At 47.2% G+C, this 20,242-nt stretch overlaps 1 protein-coding gene across 1 annotated transcript in view; it reads right to left on the reverse strand.

Moving 5' to 3' along the window:
• Positions 1–20,242, reverse strand: part of LOC138566168 (semaphorin-3A-like) — a 624,143-nt gene that overhangs the window by 127,778 nt on the left and 476,123 nt on the right. The gene's annotated exons all lie outside the window — the stretch shown is intronic.

Raw genomic sequence — 20,242 nt, forward strand, 5'->3', positions numbered from 1 at the left:
GGTCAGAGTAAACCCCAATTCCAGAGATCATTTGGGAAATGCTTTGTCTGTGGGTTACCTGGCCATGTGAAAGGGTAAACCTTCAGGGATCAACACTGTCTCCTTGGCCTTCTCCCAGGTGGATGAAGTATCTATGACCAGTGGACACTTTCAGCTACTAGCTGATGAGCCCATGAGAGTCTGAGCTAGTGTTTCTTTAGTGTCCTTGGGTCTTTGGGAACAACAGAACTCAGATGTCTATAACTAAATCCCAGATAATATTAAATAGTATTATAAAGATAGTGTTCTTGTGAATGGTCAGGAGACCCCTGCCATCCGAGACACTGGAGCCAGCATAACTGTGGTTGATGAATGTTTTTTCAAAGTGGAGGATGTTGCTAAGGCACCCAAACACTTAACCAAGTTAGCTGGAGGCCCTATGCAAATGGTTCCCCAGTTACCAGCTCTTATCCAGTGTAATGACATGACTGTCAAGATACCTGTAAGTGTGCAGAATAATGTACCTGGGAGGGTCCTGCTGGTTAATGACCTTAAAACTCTTGGAGTTGTGTCTAGTAACCCCAGTGTCCCCAGCAGAAGGAGGCAGGAGCTCACAAGGTCTGCAAGGGAGAGAACCTTGAGAGGCTCTCCTGGGTACATGATAGAGGAAGCTATCACCCCAGGTGCACAGGACTTACTTACTGCCATTGCAGGACAAGAAACGACAAAGGGGAGACCCAAGTCTGCCAGCAAGAAACCAGCAAGCACTCCTGTGCCCAGAAGGACATCTCCGAGACTGTCCAAAGTCACATCTGTGACTCCCACACCAGCTGAGGCTGAGTGTGAGGTTCAACCCTGTATGGTCAAGGAATCAGGTCTAGAAGAGGATCTTACCTTGGTAGGAGATCTGGACCCTGTTGACCATCCTGAGCTGCAGTATTTACTGGCAGAAGGTGGACCCAACAGGGAAGATTTCAGTAAGGGACAAAGAGAGTCGCCTACCTTGGAAGATCTTCAACAACAGGCAGCTTCTCAGCTCAATGGGATTGAGCCTGGGAAGTATAGGTTACACTGGGAAGATGGCCTCTTCTACAGTGAACCAACTGAGTCAACCCCTGGAGACTGCAAAAGACTTGTAGTACCTCTAGTGAACCGTCTCCAGTTTCTGCAGTTAGCCCACAGGATACCTTTGGCTGGTCACTTAAGTTTTAAGAAGACCAACAAAAGGCTCTCTCTTTACTTCTATTGGCCTAAGATGGGTACAGAAGTAGATAAATTCTGCAGAAGCTGTCACACTTGCCAAACCTCTGGCAAGAGTGGATCCAAGAATGTGGCACCCCTAGTGCCTCTCCCAGTAGTGGGAGTTCCTTTTGAGAGGGCCGGGATTGACATTGTTGGTCCTCTTGATCCTCCCACATCTTCAGGTAACAGGTTTATCCTGGTTGTAGTGGATCATGCTACTAGATTTCCTGAAGCTATACCTATGAGGACTGTTACGGCTCCAGCTGTGGATAAGGCCCTACTTGGTATTTTTTACCAGAGTAGGTTTTCCTAAGGAGGTGATATTCGACAGGGGATTACATTTTATGTCCAACTACATGCAAGCCATGTGGAAAACCTGTGGAGTAACCTACAAGTTCTCAACTGCCTACCATCCCCAAACCAATGGATTGGTAGAGAGGTTTAACAGAACTATGAAGAGCATGATAGGTGCTTTAGAAGAACCCCTTAAGAGAAAGTGGGACCTTCTACTGCCATGCCTTCTCTTTGCATATAGAGAGGTCACTCAGGAGGGAGTAGGATTTAGTCCCTTCAAACTTCTTTATGGCCATCCGGTCAGAGGTCCATTGGCCCTGATTAAGGGGGGGTTGGAGAGTGCTCCTTCCCCCAAGCCAGTCAGAGTGACTATGTGATAGGTCTCCGGAGGAGAATGTCACACATGATGGCAGAGGCAACTGATAACTTGAAGGCTGGTCAAGCTCTGGTTAAACATTGTCATGACCAAAAGGCTAACATGGCTGAGTTTACTCAAGAGCCGCTTGTTCTTGTTATGGTCCCCACAAGGCAGAGGTCCTTGCAGGACAAATAGATAGCACCCTTCAAGATTGTGGGTAAACTTGGAGAGGTGAACTATCTGGTGGACTTAGACAAACCTAAGGAGGCTCCCAGAGTCTTTCACACCAACCGTTTGAAGGCATATGTCTCTCAACCTGACATAGGAGCTTTGCTTCTAGCTTCAGCTCAAGAGGAGGAGGAGAGTGAACCTCTGACTGACCTCGTCAGAGGCTTACCTTTAGATGAGCAAGTGGCAGGAGTTAATCTCTCTTCCAGTCCCACATCTGACCAACAGGATGAGTGCAAGTTACTGTTAAATCAGTTTGCCTCCCTGTTCTCACTTTCACCAGGCTTAACCCCTTGAGCATGATATACTCACAGGTGACTGTTTGCCTGTCAAAGGCAGGGATTGCAGAATGTCTGATAATATAAGAACCCATATAAGGAATGAGGTCAACAAGATGCTTGATCTCGGGGTTATAGAGCCCTCTACTAGCCCATGGTCTAGCCCAGTTGTGCTTGTACCAAAGGCAGGATCCAATGAGTTGAGATTCTGCGTGGACTATAGAGCTCTGAATGCAGTCACCAAGACTGATGCCCATCCTTTACTTAGGACAGATGAGCTAGTGGACAAACTTGGTGCAGCCAAGTACCTCAGCACATTTGACCTAACGCCAGGCTGTTGGCAAATAGCCCTGACAGACCATGCCAAGGTGAAAACTGCATTTTCTACCCCAGCTGGTCATTACCAATGCAAGGTAATGCCTTTTGGATTAAAGAATGCACCTGCTACATTTCAGAGGATGGTCAATCAAGTTCTGAATGGGATGGAGGACTTCTGCCTGGCATACTTGGATGACATTGCAGTGTTCAGTGCTACATGGAAAGAACATATTGAACACCTAGGCTATATATTGCAGGCTCTGGAAAAGGCCCATCTAACCATAAAGGCAAGCAAATGTCAAATTGGTCAGAGTTCAGTGGTCTACCTTGGACATGAGGTAGGAGGAGGGGAAAATAAGGCCACTGCCTAGCAATGTACAAGTTGTACAAAACTGGGCCACCCCTACTACTCAAACCCATGTGAGAGCCTTCTTAGGTCTCACTGGGTACGATAGGAACTTCATAGAGAACTATGGGACCATAGCTTCTCCCTTGAATGTCATCTCCTCTCCCAAATTTCCTAAAAAAGGTCAAATGGTATGAGGAGTGCAATAAAGCCTTTGAATGTCTGAAGAAAGCCCTTTGTCAAGCTCCAGTCCTAAGAGCTCCTGACTATCACCAACCCTTCATTGTACAAACTGATGCTTCTAATGTAGGTATAGGTGCAGTCCTTAGTCAACTGGATGAGAAAGGTAGGGAACACCCCATTTGTTTCAACAGCAGGAAGTTAAAGGATCCTGAGACAAGGTGGGCAACAATAGAACGAGAATGTTTTGCTATTGCGTGTTCACTGAATAGTTTTAGAGCATACTTGTATGGATCTACCTTCACCATTCAGACTGACCACCAACCACCTACCCTGGAGATGGCTGATGCAAATGAAAGAGGAAACCCCAAAGTTATTCAGATGGTCAATCTGCCTGCAATGATTTGATTTTTCCATTGAGCACAGAGCAGGAAGTCACCACCAAAATGCTGATGGTCTCTCTAGGATGTCTGTAACTGACTAGAGGTATGAGAACCATACAGGAGTGGATTAAATCCTCTTGTCCCTTATTCTGTTAGGGAGAATTCTCATTTCATGGCTAATTTCCCTTACCTAGTGAGTCCCACAGCAGCTTTGCTGGATCTCTGGAGTTGTTTCTTTCCACTTAGTAAGAGTGTGAGCTTTTCACCACTCTTACTTGTGTTTTGCTATGTGTTTTTACCTGTTTTTGTGATTGTGGACTCTGGAGTACACCACTTCAATAGCCCCCTTCTTTTGTGTGTCACACAGCCCCGTCTGTGCAGTGACACAGGGTTGTCGTTCAGACTTCCCACCGACTCCATTTCTGAGGCTGACTACCGTCCCCCAGAAAAGGGTAAAGTTCCCATTAACTTTACTTAGTTAAATTAACAACAGATCCAGTACACCCCATCTTACATGGAGTACTGGAAGGGTTAACTCTTAGCCCTTTTTATCTGTACCTCGTAGAGCATTGTTTCGCTTTTTTAACATTTAGACATGGCTGGTGGCAGTGGTATCTACCCTAATTTTTCTACCGCGGTTATCTTATATAACCCTGGTAATATTGTAGGCTATTGTGTTAGTCTCAAACTTAAACCCGCTCGACCAAATACTTTTTTGTTTGGCTCTGGTGCAGTTTATTCGCCATTTCTTTTTGTTAAAATCCTTGTTGTGTTTTACTTTGTGTGAAAACCAGGTTTGCCTTCTTTGTTCACTGTCTTTTGGCGGGCTTCTGACAAGAAGCCCTCCTCAAGGCGCCTGGGTGTCTAGGTGGGCTGAATGTGAGGGAGGGGGGTAGTCACCCCCTGCATAGGGTATCCTAGGAATCCCAAGTCGCACTTTTTCATGATTGGCTGAGGTGGTTGTCCGGGCTGTACAACCCCCCTGCTGTATAATTGACAGCCAGGCTGTGTGACTGGGGGTTTCTCGCATAAAAGGCAGATCTCTTGGGCTGGAAGTCAGAGAGTCGCCACTAGAACTACAGGGAATCGAAGAGAAGCGGAGGAGAGGTCGACTGCTGCAACTATCCCGTACCGGTGAAGTCCTGCTGCAGTCCTGAGCTATCTACACTTCAACGACTAAGAGGAGATCCAGTCCGGAGTCTTCTTCCCTTGAGCCTGCTGGGGATAACCAGCTCATCTTCTTCAGCCAGAGGTCGCCTTCGTGGTCGAAATCGCTGCACATTGCTGTAGTGGTCCGGATATCTACCTGAAGATCCTCTCCTGTTTTTAAGGAGCACACCTTTTATTCATCGTCGCTGCTGCCGGCCTCATCCCTGTGTGGTGTAGACCCCCTTCATCGTCCTTCTTCGTGCCGAAGCCAGGAATCGTGGCTCTACAGGAAACTACCAGGAACAACTGCTGTGGCACAAGCTTCTTCTTTGAAAGGGTACTGTGTCCTGCTTGAGGAAATTTGGGTGAAATCCCTATTTCTCGCTTATAAGACTTGCCCTTATTTTTCCCTCCTTCTTATAACTTTTGCTTCTGAACATTTGACAATATCTAAAGTACTCTTGGCAACTTTGAATCCCAAACTATCCGACGTGTGATCCTCGACACAGGAACCCGGTTCCAATTGACACTGGCTCCGGCCACTTGACTCGTGTATTTCTGTCTATGAGTGTTCTTCGATTCTGTTTGCCTAACTAACATATTGCCTATGATTTTTGCCCACAACTCTGGGTATCTCAGGTGCTAAGTGTGTTTTTGCTCCGGTAGCATTTCTTGCCGCGGATATGCGTTTATTTAGTAGACCGAACTGTCAAAAAGTGATCGCAATCGTATACACAGTAACATGTATTGTTTCGTAACACCGGTTCTCTCAAACACAGGGTATTTACCTTGATTCATACCGTACAAAGTGAATTGGTCAGGGGTAGTGTATTTAACGTGTGCTTTTAAACTTTAATAGAAGTATTGTGTTAATAACAAATGGTTTAAAAATAAATGTACTTATATTTTTTACCTGAAACCTTGAGTCAGTGTTTGCTTGAGCCACAGTAATTGTGGTCCCTTTGTGTAATCTCTGCTACTCCTCATTTACTCTTGAGATAAGCCTGGCTGCTCCACTACTGCTACCACTCTAACATAGTAGTACAGGCTTGTACCAAAGTGAAAACTTGTATTGCCACCTGCGGTCTTAATTGTGTGTAGCGGTCCCGAAGGGCACTGCACAGGATTCTGCCTAACAGGGGTCTCGGGGATGGGGGGTTCAATGGCAAAAAATATTAGAAATGAGGAGTGGAAATGGTGCATTTTACAGCAAAACTTTCAAGGAAAGCTCTAAAAAAAAGACTTAAGATACAAGTAGTTCTAAGGGGAGAACCCACACAATATTCTACTACCAGAGAAGCCAGGTTGCCGACAGTGCACAGGGCCACTCAGAGGAGAACCCACACAATATTCTACTGCCAGAGATGCCAGGCTGCCGACAGCACCCAGGGCCACTCAGAGGAGAACCCACACAATATTCTACTACCAGAGATGCCAGGTTGCCGACAGTGCACAGGGCCATTTTGCAGGTGCAGAAATGAAACAGGATTTACCTCGCGGTGTGATGAAGAAGGGACAGGATCTTTGGGAAATTCTGAAAGAAGGTTCAAGTTGCTGCAAGATCCCAATTTCCCAAAGCATTTGCAAGGAATGAAACAAGACTTCCTGCAGTGCCTGGTGACTACCCACCTGCCTGCCAGTGCCACTGTCTGCACAATGCTTAGGCCCGGCTAAATGTGTGTTAAGGCCCATTTCAACATGATGGCTCGGGCCCCACTTGCTTAGAGCAGAAAACAATCTGCAGCACCCATGGGTTGCGTACATTATAATGGAGACAAAGAAATACAGCCAGGGGTTAATAGCTGCCGATTATTACGAGACAGCCAGCCAACGGGCAACTGAAACACTAAATGCCCACTGAAAAACTAGAAATCCTTCTTTGTAGAGGAACCAGAGGTAAAAGGCACGAGGTAATAACACTTCTGTGAGTTCTTTCGTAGGTCATGCATTACTTTGTGACAGGGCTTCTGCTGTCTCATGTTCTATATGTTCCTGTATCTTGTATTTATTTATTTAAACACTATTTATAGCACTTTATTGTATTTCAATGTACTCCCCTTCTCCTTCTGTGGACATATTTCCACATATCGGATATCTCTTCCTCGAAGGATGAGATGTGTCCAGGAGGTTCGAGATAAGGTGCATAAGGATAGTTTGAGCAGCAGACCGTTGGAACTTAATTGATAGCAGTTCAGTGGAACACAGACTAGGAGGGGACGTGGCTCTGAGGCCAAGGGAGGATTTGGCGATAAAGGCCACTCAACCTCCTTTGAGATACTCAGAGGAATACAGAGATGGAGGAATGGCATATGACGAGAGACTCAGAGGAATGCCACTTCAGGAGGGACATAGTGTATATGCGTTGTTTGGTTATGAGCACACCCATTGTCTGCCCATAGCCATGCTAATCCCTATGGCAATTCCCACCCATGCCTACCTCTCCACGCCCAAAAATCCTCCTCATGGGAACTCTTTGAGCTTGCAAGTTCACTTTAATGAAAGCTTTTAGTTTGTGCAGCATGCTGACGTAATTGGTCACCCTGAGTTACCTGGGGGAACCCAGACGTGGACTCCCTGCTCACTGTGCTCAGAGAGGCACAGCTCCACCTCACTGATGAGACCCAACAAGGATGAAACACGTGGATGGGGTTGCTGTTGGTACTCTTGTTCAGAAGAGTATTATCATAGCATTTCGGTGCTGGACTGCCCATGTGGGGGGAAGAAAGACTGATATGCAAATGGTATTTCCCATCTGTGAAAGGTACAGTGAGCAAAAACCGATGGTTGCGAACTCTCAAAGTGGTTAAAAACCACTGAACAGGTTATCATACCGTGTTCTTTCTGGAGAAGGGTGCCTGCTACCTTTGTTTGAATGCCGTAAGGAGCAGGCTGACTTTTTCCGGGTTGGGGAGGAATGAGGCAGGTCGGAGAGGAAGGAGTCGGTCTTATGGAAGAGCGCAGCTGCAGCGTTGCCTCGCTTGATCAGTTTGAGTTAAAGTTTCAGAGATTTTGAGAGTGCTTCTGTTTTTCTTTCATCACAAGCATAAAGAATCACATGTGGGGAAACAGCCTCACAAGGCGAGAGAAGCTGGGCTGTAAAAGGAAGTGGCTTTTGAAGTTGCTGCCTCAGACAAGTTTGAGTTTTTCAATTTGTTCCAGTACTAGAATCTTAACATATTAAAATGGCACAGGATCCTCATTTAGTTTAGTTTAGTTTATTTATTTATACTGCACGCCAAACCCTGAGGTAACTGGGCGCCGGAGACTTAGAGCACGTTACAGCAAGAATATACACATACAAGTATAACATAAGGAGCATAAGACCGGGTTACAGAGTGGTCTAGGCACACACAAGAGACGTAAAATCATAGTTAGTGAGGGCACTCTTGTTGGCAAGCCAGGACTTCATTTTTGCTCTGAATGTCCAGAAGATTGGTTCAGCTCTAAGGTTCAAGGGTAAGGCATTCCACAGTTTGGCCGCAAGGCTGGAGCCACCCGCTTTTATTTGGGAGAATGAAGGGATGGAGAGGCAGTGAGAGTATGGCGTTCTGGTAGGTCTGGCTGATGTGCGTTTGTTGAACTTGATTGCCAGGTACTTGGGAGCATCATTGGAGAGGCATTTGTGGACTATCACAAGAGATCTTAAGGTGATTCGGTCTCTAATCGGGAGCCAATGGGCATCTTTCCTGTGGCTGGATATGTGAGAATGCCGCGGGATGCTCAGGGCCACTCTCAAGGCATTGTTCTGAAGCACTTGTAATTTGTTAAGGTTACGCTCTGATGTACCAAGGAAGAGAGTATTCCAGTAGTCGATTTTAGAGAGCACAAGTGCTCTGGCTAGGATGATACAGCTGGCTGGTGAGAGGAAGGCTTTGCATGCATTAATGAGCTTGTTGGTGTAGGCCGTGGAGGAGGCTGTCGCGTTAACTTGTTTTTTGAGCGAGAGGGGGGAGTCCAAGTAAACCCCTAAAGTTTTGATTTCTGTGGCCGCTGAGATTAGATTGCTGTCTATGTTGAAAGAGGCGTAATGGGGGTCTAGTTTGTTTAGCCGGGGTTGGGAACCGACGAGAAGGAGCTCAGTTTTCTCGTCGTTAAGGCATAGGCCATGTTCTGCCATCCAAGCTTGGATTTCCAAATAGAGGTTGTTTATCCGTGCGGAATCCTCTAGATAGCATCCTGAGAGGGGGGTGAGAACCTGGGTGTCGTCAGCATAATTGGTATATGTGACACCCAAGTTGTCCAGGCGGTCGAACAATAGCTTTGTGAAGATATTGTAGAAGGTCGGCGAGACGCACAAGCCTTGTGGGACGCCGCAGAGGATGGGGATGGAGAGCGCTGAGGCCCCAGGCGAGAAGACTTGTGTGGTTCGGTCCGCTAGGAACGATTGGACCCATGCGGTCGCCTGACTAGAAAAAGCAGCTGAGGCCGCCAGATGTTCCGTGAGGATCTGATGGTCTACGAGGTCAAAGACTGCCAAGAGGTCGAGCAGAAGGAGAGTTGCTAGATTTCCCTTGTCCTTTGCCTCGTCCATCTGGATTGTTAGGTCCAGTAAGGCTGACTCTGTTCCATGCATTGGCCTAAAACCAGATTGTCTCAGGCCAAAGAGGTTATTTTCTTCTAAGTGCATCTGGATTTGCAGATAAGCCACTCTGTCTAGGATCTTCAGGATATAAGGTACTGTGGTGATGGGCCTAAAATTAGTGGGGATGTTAGAATCTAGAGTCGTTTTTTTTTAGGAGAGCCATGAACCACGCCTCCTTTGAGGCTCTTAGGGACTGGGCTAGATTTGAAGGAGGCGTTGATTAGGGTTGTAATGAACGGGGCCAGAACGTTGGCGCCTTCCTGGATGGTGGTAGCTGGGTATCAGTCCCCTTGGCATCTGGATGTTTTGAGACCTTTTATGATGCTTTCCACTTCAGTCGTTGAGACACGTGTAAAGCAGAAGGGAGGACAAGCGGGAGTTTGACTATATAGTGGTAGATGGTTTGCTCTTAGGCCTATGGTGGATTTTTTCAGTTCGATTTTAGATTGTAGCATGGTGATTTTGTCTGCCAAAGCTTTTTGGATTCTCTCGCACCAGTCTGCATCTTTCTGAGGGTGGTGAGGGGGACTCTAGTTCCCTTAGGATGGTGAACAACTCCTTTGTTCTTGATTTTGCGCTGTGAATTCTAGTGTCGGAAGTCTCTTTTTTGGCTCTGAGGATAGCAGTTTTGTATGCAGAGGATGCTACTGTAAAACAAGTTCTGTTGGCTGGGTTGGAAGTTTTTCTCCAGCTAGTCTCTGCCATACGTTTGGCGTTTCGCAGTATTTTGAGCTCTGGGGTAAACCATTTATTCAGGTGGGCTGCTGGTTTATCTTTAGAGAGTTTGATGAGTGCGATTATGTCTATATTGCTGATTCAAGGGTTTTGTTGTAAAGGTCAGCGAGTTTGTCCACTTCTAAATTGGTGTAATTCACAGAGGTCAGGATATTATGAATTAGGGAGCGGAGATTTTGCAAATTGATGTTACGGTTGATCCTGGATAGGGTTTGCGGGATGATTGCTGAAGCCTTAATAGGCATTGTCTCCCCTTGGATGGAGAAGGAGATGACGTGGCGGTCTGACCCGGCGATTGGTTAATTTTTGAGGATGGTAGTAGAGCAATTGTGATCAGCTAGCCAGTCCAACGTTCTGCCTTTGTTGTGAGTCGGGGCTGAGGCCATGTGCTTGAACCCAGTTAGGAGATAGTGTTTTCCAAGGAGAGTGCATTGGCATCGTTAGGGTCGCCAAGACCTAGATTTAGGTCCCCCATTAGGATAATTTGAGAACCTGGTTTAGTATTAGTAGTCAGGAGGTCGGATATCTCTTCCTCGAAGGATGAGATGTGTACAGGAGGTTCGAGATAAGGTACATAAGGATAGTTTGAGCAGCAGACAGTGGAACTTAACTGATAGCAGTTCAGTGGAACACAGACTAGGAGAGGAGGTGGCTCTGAGGCCAAGGGAGGATTTGGCGATAAAGGCCACTCAACCTCCTTTGCCAGAAGCTCTATCATTCCTTAGTATAGAGTAACCCTCAGGTATGGCGAGGGACAAGGCTGGGCCTGCTGCCTGATGCAGCCAGGTTTCGTTGACTGCAAGGAAGTGGAGATCGTTGGCAGAAATAAGGTCGGCAATATCGAGTGCGTGAGCGACCAGTGATCGGGCATTGATGAGAGCACCTTTGATCCGAGGGGGTTCAGTAGTGCTGACGGTAGTTTTGGGAATGTTGTCCAAGATGATCATGGCATTAGTTAGTGGATATTTGGGTAGGGAATAGAGAGTGGGGAGTTTTTTATTGGTGGAACTCGTTGGAGGGAATCGGGAGCCGAGTCTGTAATTTCTGATCTTCACCGGGAATGGGTACCAAGGTGATGGTGGTGCAGCATAGCAGTGGATCTATTCTATGGGGCTGAGAGGAAAGTTTACCTTAGGTGTCACAATGTGACTTTCGCAGGCCGCAATCATGGTGAAGGTAAGGTGAGGGGGAGCAGGGACAGGGTGGGATGGACCGATGAAGTTGACTACGTGGAGTATTAAGGCAATGGTAAGAGTGTATCTGAGAGGGGCAGCCATGTACGCTTTAGGTTACCGGGGTGCGGTCTGTCTGTACCTTATGGGCAAATGTATTTAGACAGTGGTGGGGTACAGGAGAATGCAGAATATATTCATGTACATAGGGCTAGGCTAGTTCAAGTAGTAGTGGTGCACAGGTAAATGAAGTGGCTGGGCAAGAAGTAACAGTACAGGACACAGGTAAATGCAGTGGCTAGACAAGAAGTAACAGTACAGTACACAGGTAAATGAGTGGTTGGGCCAGTGGTAGTAGTACACAGGTGAATGCAGTGGCTAGGCAAGAAGTAACGGTACAGTACACAGGTAAATGCAGTGGTTGGGCCAGTGGTAGTAGTACACAGGCGAATGCAGTGGCTAGGCAAGAAGTAACAGTACAGTACACAGGTAAATGCAGTGGCTAGGCAAGAAGTAACAGTACACAGGTAAATGAGTGGTTGGGCCAGTGGTAGTAGTACACAGGTGAATGCAGTGGCTAGGCAAGAAGTAACAGTACAGTACACAGGTAAATGCAGTGGTTGGGCCATTGGTAGTAGTACACAGGTAAATGCAGTGGCTAGGCAAGAAGTAACAGTACAGTACACAGGTAAATGCAGTGGTTGGGCCAATGGTAGTAGTACACAGGTAAATGCAGTGGCTAGGCAAGAAGTAACAGTAAAGTACATAGGTAAATGCAGTGGTTGGGCCAGTGGTAGTAGTACACAGGTAAATGCAGTGGCTAGGCAAGAAGTAACAGTACAGTACACAGGTAAATGCAGTGGTTGGGCCAGTGGTAGTAGTACACAGGTAAATGCAGTGGCTAGGCAGGTAGTAATAGTACACAAATAAATGCAGTGGCTAGGCAAGAAGTAACAGTACAGTACACAGATAAATGAGTGGTTGGGCCAGTGGGGCGAATGCAGTGGCTAGTCAAGAAGTAACAGTACAGTACACATGTAAATGCAGTGGTTGGGCCAGTGGTAGTAGTACACGAGTGAATGCAGTGGCTAGGCAAGAAGTAACAGTACAGTACACAGGTAAATGCGGTGGTTGGGCCAGTGGTAGTAGTACACGGGTGAATGCAGTGGCTAGGCAAGAAGTAACAGTACAGTACACAGGTAAATGAGTGGTTGGGCCAGTGGTAGTAGTACACAGGCGAATGCAGTGGATAGGCAAGAAGTAACAGTACAGTACACAGGTAAATGCCGTGGTTGGGCCAGTGGTAGCAGTACACATGCGAATGCAGTGGCTAGGCAAGAAGTAACAGTACAGTACACAGGTAAATGAGTGGTTGGGCCAGTGGTAGTAGTACACGGGTGAATGCAGTGGCTAGGCAAGAAGTAACAGTACAGTACACAGGTAAATGCCGTGGTTGGGCCAGTGGTAGTAGTACACAGGCGAATGCAGTGGCTAGGCAAGAAGTAACAGTACAGTACACAGGTAAATGTAGTGGTTGGGCCAGTGGTAGTAGTACACAGGTAAATGCAGTGGCTAGGCAAGAAGTAACAGTACAGTACACAGGTAAATGAGTGGTTGGGCCAGTGGTAGTAGTACACAGGCGAATGCAGTGGCTAGGCAAGAAGTAACAGTACAGTACACAATTAAATGCAGTGGTTGGGCCAGTGGTATTAGTACACAGGCGAATGCAGTGGCTAGGCAAGAAGTAACAGTACAGTACACAGGTAAATGAGTGGTTGGGCCAGTGGTAGTAGTACACGGGTGAATGCAGTGGCTAGGCAAGAAGTAACAGTACAGTACACAGGTAAATGCCGTGGTTGGGCCAGTGGTAGTAGTACACAGGCGAATGCAGTGGCTAGGCAAGAAGTAACAGTACAGTACACAGGTAAATGCAGTGGTTGGGCCAGTTGTAGTAGTACACAGGCGAATGCAGTGGCTAGGCAAGAAGTAACAGTACAGTACACAGGTAAATGAGTGGTTGGGCCAGTGGTGGTAGTACACAGGCGAATGCAATGGCTAGGTAAGAAGTAACAGTACAGTACACAGGTAAATGCACTGGTTGGGCCAGTGGTAGTAGTACACAGGCGAATGCAGTGGCTAGGCAAGAAGTAACAGTACAGTACACAGGTAAATGAGTGGTTGGGCCAGTGGTAGTAGTACACGGGTGAATGCAGTGGCTAGGCAAGAAGTAACAGTACAGTACACAGGTAAATGCCGTGGTTGGCCCAGTGGTAGTAGTACACAGGCGAATGCAGTGGCTAGGCAAGAAGTAACAGTACAGTACACAGGTAAATGCCGTGGTTGGGCCAGTGGTAGTAGTACACAGGCGAATGCAGTGGCTAGGCAAGAAGTAACAGTACAGTACACAGGTAAATGCCGTGGTTGGGCCAGTGGTAGTAGTACACAGGCGAATGCAGTGGCTAGGCAAGAAGTAACAGTACAGTACACAGGTAAATGAGTGGTTGGGCCAGTGGTAGTAGTACACGGGTGAATGCAGTGGCTAGGCAAGAAGTAACAGTACAGTACACAGGTAAATGCCGTGGTTGGGCCAGTGGTACTAGTACACACACAGGCGAATGCAGTGGCTAGGCAAGAAGTAACAGTACAGTACACATGTAAATGCAGTGTTTGGGCCAGTGGTAGTAGTACACAGGCGAATGCAGTGGCTAGGCAAGAAGTAACAGTACAGTACACAGATAAATGAGTGGTTGGGCCAGTGGTAGTAGTACACACACAGGCGAATGCAGTGGCTAGGCAAGAAGTAACAGTACAGTACACATGTAAATGCAGTGTTTGGGCCAGTGGTAGTAGTACACAGGCGAATGCAGTGGCTACGCAAGAAGTAACAGTACAGTACACAGGTAAATGAGTGGTTGGGCCAGTGGTAGTAGTACACGGGTGAATGCAGTGGCTAGGCAAGAAGTAACAGTACAGTACACAGGTAAATGAGTGGTTGGGCCAGTGGTAGTAGTACACAGGCGAATGCAATGGCTAGGCAAGAAGTAACAGTACAGTACACAGGTAAATGAGTGGTTGGGCCAGTGGTAGTAGTACACGGGTGAATGCAGTGGCTAGGCAAGAAGTAACAGTACAGTACACAGGTAAATGCCGTGGTTGGGCCAGTGGTAGTAGTACACAGGCGAATGCAGTGGCTAGGCAAGAAGTAACAGTACAGTACACAGGTAAATGAGTGGTTGGGCCAGTGGTAGTAGTACACAGGCGAATGCAATGGCTAGGCAAGAAGTAACAGTACAGTACACAGGTAAATACCGTGGTTGGGCCAGTGGTAGGACCACCGCGTAAAATGTGGTGGCTAGGCAAGAAGTAACAGTACATACAGTACCCAGGTAAATGCAGTGGTTGGGCCAGTGGTAGGAGCACCCCGTAAAATGTGGTGGCTAGGCAAGAAGTAACAGTACATACAGTACCCAGGTAAATGCAGTGGTTGGGCCAGTGGTAGGAGCACCCCGTAAAATGTGGTGGCTAGGCAAGAAGTAACAGTACATACAGTACCCAGGTAAATGCAGTGGTTGGGCCAGTGGTAGGAGCACCCCGTAAAATGTGGTGGCTAGGCAAGAAGTAACAGTACATACAGTACCCAGGTAAATGCAGTGGTTGGGCCAGTGGTAGGAGCACCCCGTAAAATGTGGTGGCTAGGCAAGAAGTAACAGTACATACAGTACCCAGGTAAATGCAGTGGTTGGGCCAGTGGTAGGAGCACCCCGTAAAATGTGGTGGCTAGGCAAGAAGTAACAGTACATACAGTACCCAGGTAAATGCAGTGGTTGGGCCAGTGGTAGGAGCACCCCGTAAAATGTGGTGGCTCGGCGGGTGGTACATAAGTAAATGAGACTGAAGTATGGCGCAATGCAGAAGGCAATGGGGTCATCGGTCACGAGCTGCAATCCTTTAAAAACAGTTCTCCTCTGCTGCTGTCACGAGCAGCCTCTCCCACATAGGGGGACCACATTTCCAAAACCAAAAACCTGATGGAAACACACTGAACATGCATTTTTTCAATCTCCTTCAATGTATAAGCACTTTGTGTATCCTTCACTGAAGTTTTGTTAAACACAAGCATTGGCAAAGCCAACAGTTTGGCTTGTGTACAAGTATAAGGCGTTTGCTAGGTGCTGCTATTAGATGCCCAGGCATTCGTACCAATTTGAACCTGCAATCATCAATGGGCAGTTAATACCACTACGGCTTTGCCTGGCCAGTGCCTTTGACATGCCCACATAAATGCCCAAACTATTGCCATTGCCAATGCTTGTGCCTTTAGGCCTGGTGTATCGACCAATATGAATGAGTGGGTATATCCTCATTTAATGAGGAACAGGGAGGGAGAAGACTCAGGAGTAATGTCTACATTACTGCTGCACGGGGTCGCCTCCCGCGTTTCAACTCTCAAACTTTCCGGGGGGATGGTCACGGCACCAGCTGTTGGCTATTTCAGGTTATAGGCGGAGCTTGAGTGGACATTAGGGAGAAACGAGCACACTATTAAACAGGAAAGGTTCTGGTGAGGGGTGCGGGAACGGGAGCGTGTGGACGAGAGAGGAGACCGCGTGTACATGAGACTCACATTAATATATTAGATTAATAATACATAGTGTTAGAGCAGGTTGCTGTATTCTAGTATCCGGCGCACATGGTGGGTGGCCGCGAGACTGCACGTGAGAAAGCAAAGGTAGGTGCAGACACGTGCGTGCAGCGATCGCCGGGAGCAGCTGCGTCCAGGCTCTAATGCTCCCCCCTCAACCCCCACCCGGGTTCGCGGATCCTCCCCGGGCCTGCCCATCCTGGAGATAAGCCTCGTTGCCTTCCATCCCCTTCAGAGGATTATCTACCAGGGAGTAAGCATCCTCCGGGCCTCTAAACGGATTAATGGACCGTGACGCCCAGGAAAAAGCTCTGCTTCTGTGAGCGCGGATTTCCCAGGAGGCCGGTGCTTCTGCGGGCCTCAGGTCACTCACGGGACACCCCACTATTCCGGGAAAAGCAGCTTCGGCCAGCTCAGCCGCCCACATATGACCCCCGCCAGCTGATGCCTGCCTCCGGGCACCCCTGAGGGTCCCTGGTGGACCCTGAGAATGGGGCGACCCCACTGCTGTTATGAGCAGCCCACTACCATGCCTGGGGTGTGAGGGTTGAAATAAGGACATTTCTTGAAGGTTTTGATAACTAGGCGTAATAATTAGAGGCTTCACGAATGCACGTGAGAACAATAATCAGTATACGAAGTCTGCGTTGCTGTAAACTGATGAAAGTAGAAACATGAACACATACATATGGGTTCGTGGCACCATCTAGCGGTCATTTTGAGAACTGCATGACTTTTTTTGGTGGACCTGCTTTCAAGCAGCTCCAAAAAAAACAGCTTCCCACAGACTTTTCAGGGCTCTCGGGCGGGGGATAGAACCAGAGATCAAAGTGGGCGGGAACTAAAGGGTACGACGCTCTCTTACTTTTCAGAACAACCCACAATCGTTCCTCTACTTTATGCGACCCAGAATACCGTACTGTTTTAACTTCATTCCAACGGGAGACCCAAACCTAGGTGCACGCTGAGTGGGACAATGACACACTAATGGTGAACATTTAAATCCATTCTCTTTCATTGTGTTCTCTTCAGTCTTACTAGAACTGTTGTAAAACACAATGTTGCAGGGTGGAGTGGAGGTAAGGAAGGACCCAGGAATGGGTATTGAATAGGGGACGGGGTGGCGGTGAGTACGGGGGAAGTGGGCCAAAAGGAACCTAGAACCGCTACTTTTATTTTTACACTTCGACCACTGGGTGGAGCTATAATAAATGCGCACTAATCACACAACAGCAGGTTTAAAGTATGACCACACCGTCTTTACTCCTTTTCTTCTCCAGACCCCTCCCTTTCTTCTTTCGTCCCTTCACTTCCCTCCCTCGTTTCCACTAACAAAGAAAGAGGACGTGGCATCTCGTCCTTACTTAATATAAAAATATTGACAAACCATCATTATCCCATTTCTTCCTTCCAGCGCTTCCGACTTATGACAGTTCTTCGAGGTGCTTGACGGAGATTAGTTAAAAGTGATCTCATCACAGCTGTCTTCCATGTCAATGTCGTCTTCCATATGTTACATTCACTGTCCCGGGAGGATAGCTCAGGGGCAAAGTGCTCGCCTTGGAAGCAAGACGACACAAAGCAACACAGGTTTGATCCCCCGCGCTTAGAAACCTCTGTGTATTTAAGTGCGTTATAAATACTCCACTAAGGCAAAAACAATTACGCAAAACGAAACAATTCCTGTAACAGCACCTCGATGCCTGCGGGCTGTGTGAGCGCTTTAAAAATATAAAAATAAATACTGTGGAAGGGAATATTCATGGATGGAGCTTTTCTAAAGAATGAAGCTTTTCTCCGTCTCTGATGTCCCTCTCATTCAGCAGATATCATGGACAGCACTGCCCCTTTCCCTTCCTCCTCCCCACAGCACTTGCGCGATCTCAATGTCACGTGGCCTAGTAAGATCATTGTCTTTGTCTCCCCTCTGTTCTCGTCGCGCCTTGAAACACTTTATGAATGCCATATCATATCATGGATCTGTGAATCTTTGTGATTGGTGATGAATTGGCTGGAGGTCAAATGCTGGACTATCCTTGTGCATTTCAGGTTGTCTCACAAACATATGATCTCCTTCCTGGACTAAGGAGCGTCTGGCACCTCCTCTTCTTTATCTTCTCTTCTCTAGCAGTGCCTCTTTTTTGTGCCTCCTGGATGTCTTCATGAGCATGTTCTCTGGTCCTGTTGATTAGACATGTCCTCACGTTTCTATTGAACATCAGCTCAGATGGACACTTCCAGCCTGTGTGCAGTGCTACGGTAGTCTCTTAAGACAGTGATCATTTTTGTGATGTGACATATCTGGATTGTTCTTTTGAGACCGGCCGTACATCTCTCCCTGTGCCATGCACCTGGGTCCATGGAGGTGTGATCTTCTGCTGATGAAAGCCCATGTATTGTGCGAACATACCAAAGTCCTGACCGCTAAAGTAGGTCCATTGCCTGACTGTACTGTGTTGGCGATTCCATATGCTTTGCCTAGAGCAGGAATTACAGCGGATGCTGCTGGACACGTGACTATTAGACATTGCATCTGTTGCCACGTGTATGTACCACTGGCACTGGGGGCCAAACAGGCCGATGGCTACTTCCTGCCACACCGGTTACAGGAAATGGGAGTGGTGCTTTGGCCATGCGTGTGACCAGTTTCTGAGGGTTTTCTCTACAGGGGTGTCCATTGTGTGAAACCATACTTTCCGCCACAGTAGACATGTGATTGCTACAATCCCACGGTGACCTTCATGAGACAGGTTAACAACCTTTGGATGAAGAGGTGTGGGAAGTATGGCTCTGTTGTGCTTTCGAATGATGCCTGTGGGAGCAGTGGAGAGGATGAGGGCAAATCATTTTAAGATTTGGAGATCTCCACCAGTTGAGTTGTCGGATGTGGTGGGCAGTGGATGCCATCTTCTGGACTGGGTGCATTCTTTCACTAGCCGGAGCGTCACCTCATGGGGCAACTCCTGTGGGATGATGCCCGGAGATATGGCGTCTGGACACGCGTGGTGGATAATATAGCTGAAGTATTTATCAGCCTTGGAAGGTGTCGCATCAGCCATCATTTAAATTAAATCTGTTCCTTAAATAGCGCTTCATGCCGGAATCCAGCCTCTAAGGGCAGTACCGGGACTGGACACCAAACCTGTGCTGCTGCTCAGTGTTGCCCCTGAGATATCTTGGTGGGATGGGCAAAGTAAGGGCATCTTCTTTGCCAGGTGTGGTAATCATTTGGAATTGATACTCCTGCAGCCTTAGTCCCCTTTGTTCAATCCTGGGTGGACTGTTAGTGCTATGATTGCCATATATTGTTACTAAGGCTTCCAGTTTCATGGTATTTATTTTTTTGCCATTTCCGTCTGTATTTATCCACATTTATTTGTTGTCATTTAAAGAGAAACGCTGCAACCAGTATTTTTCTTCATTTATTCTAATTTATTAAAGGACACATGCAGCCCTATAGGAATAACATGCTATCTCCATGTTTTCCATAACAACAAACTGTTGCTCCTGTGACTGCTGCTGCCTTAAGATATGTGCTGTCAGCAATTCGAAGAACTTTAATATTATTTGTATACAACTTTTACACTCTCCGTGCTGCTAATCTGCAATGTGATTGGTCTGCAATGTATGAGTGACATCATAGAGAACCAGACAGAAAGACCTGTTTTTCCGTTTTTTTCCATTTTTATAAATAAATACAGAGAGAACGCAGATTAATTTCTGTCTGTATTTATGTGTACAAATCAGTAAAAACGGAAAACTGGAAGCCTTGTTACCAATTCCTTGCAGTCAGTGATAATGGTGAGATTTTTCCCACATAGAAAAGGGTGGTAGTGATTGCGTGCCAGAATGCCAGACATGCTCTCCTGTTCTGCCAGGGAGTATGCCTATTCTGCTGGGCTGAAGCTGTGACTGCAGTAAGAGACAATGCGCCTTGGGGAGGGTGACTCTTTTCTTTGTTGGGTTAGAATGTCTCCTTGGCCAACTAGACTGGCATCCACAGCGAGTTCCGTGTCTAGGTCCGAATCATAGAATGCCATCCACGTTTCTGATGACGTGCAGTCTTTGATTTGATCTTACCATGCCCGGGAACGATCACAGGGAATCACACATTGGCAGCAATGGGTTTGGTGATCTGAGGATGGACTTTGTCAGGATCAGGGTGCAGACCAGCATACGAGAAAATATACCAAATAATGTTAGGGTGGATTTGCTGAATTTGCATTTGTTGACATTTAAAGTCAATTGAGTGTCCTCCAGAACCATGCAAACTATTCGGAGTGTGGCGTTGTGTGCTTCTCGGGGTGTTCAGTACATGAGGATGTCATCCCTACAGTTGATACATTGTGGAATGTG

Source organism: Ambystoma mexicanum, chromosome 2p (assembly GCF_040938575.1).
Source record: "Ambystoma mexicanum isolate Mex_15411 chromosome 2p, UKY_AmexF1_1, whole genome shotgun sequence".
NCBI lineage: Eukaryota > Metazoa > Chordata > Amphibia > Caudata > Ambystomatidae > Ambystoma > Ambystoma mexicanum.